This window comes from Pteropus vampyrus, unplaced genomic scaffold (genome assembly GCF_000151845.1).
Source record: "Pteropus vampyrus isolate Shadow unplaced genomic scaffold, Pvam_2.0 Scaffold193, whole genome shotgun sequence".
Classification (NCBI taxonomy): Eukaryota; Metazoa; Chordata; class Mammalia; order Chiroptera; family Pteropodidae; genus Pteropus; species Pteropus vampyrus.
In genome coordinates, this window is record NW_011888974.1 from 750,950 (window position 1) to 752,160 (window position 1,211).

At 34.6% G+C, this 1,211-nt stretch overlaps 1 pseudogene; it reads right to left on the minus strand.

Annotated features, from left to right (window-relative positions):
* Positions 1-220: 220 nt before the first annotated feature.
* LOC105299769 lies at positions 221-916 on the minus strand (annotated as a pseudogene).
* Positions 917-1,211: the final 295 nt, after the last annotated feature.

Genomic DNA, 1,211 nt, shown 5'->3' on the forward strand with positions numbered 1-1,211 from the left:
TCTTTCTTTCTTTTTTTATTAGCAAATCTTGATTTTTATTATTCAGCTAAGGCAAAATAGAAACATGTTACTTTAGAACTTCTTTTCAACTATAGTAAAAAATTATTTGGTATTACATATTCTTATACCCAAATTCTAAAAGTAATCTTTAGTCCCAACTAAACTTGATACTCAAAGAATAAAAAAAGTTTTTAATGATATTTACATAATAAATATAATTTTAATTTCTAAGTTCTTCGTCATCACTGAAATGTGTGCTTTTCTTTATCCTTGGGTGTCTTAAATCGTCTGATGTTGAGGGACCCCCTGAAGTTAGTTTCCATTTTTTTTGTTCTCCAATTTGGGCTTGTTTCTATCCGTGCTAGAGGTGGGAATGTTATGTAAAATATATTAGTTACCCGAAAAGCTATGGCCTGACTGAGGCTGCCAAGAGTTGGATCTTCCCCTTTATCTTCACTTCCTTCTACTTCCTCACTTTCATCTGGTTCAGGAATTTTCTTTTTTCCTTTTTCTCTTTCTTCTCTGGAGGTTCACATTCTCCAAGCATATTTTTAGGACAAGCATAACTTAAGTGTCCACTTTCCCCATATTCATAACACTTAGATTTATCAAAGTAGTTTCATCTTCGGATGAACTCAGCTGCTCTTCCATTGTCAATAGCAATGCTTGCTTTTATCACTCTACCAAATAACTGTCTGTTGTTTATTGCCCTGATACAGTGTTGTGCAGAATCTTTATCCAAGAATAAAATAAATACGACCCTTTTACTCTTCCTGGTATCTTTATCTTTCATTATAGTAACCTTTACAACTTTGCCATACTTGGAAAATATCCAGTATAAGTCATTGTTGGTCAGAGAAAAGGGTAAGTTGGATACATACACTGTGCTTTTACTTGGGGCCAATCCACCACTCATTTCTTCCTTACTTCTTAGTAGTAGTTAAAAACAAGGATTCCAGCTGGATGAATTAAGGAATTCATTTTCTCCAGACACTACTTAAAAGAGTTTTCTGGTCCTTCCATGTGGATTCTTCACACTAACCCTTTCAGTGCTGATCATCAGGTTTTCAATTCCTTGCTCTCTCTTTTCTCTTTCTGGTACCCTTATGATGCAAATGTTGGTACGCTTAGTGTTGTCCTAGAGGCCCCTTAAAGTATCCTCATTTTTTTGGATTCTTTTTTCTTGTTGCTATTGTGATTGGGGGTTTTCT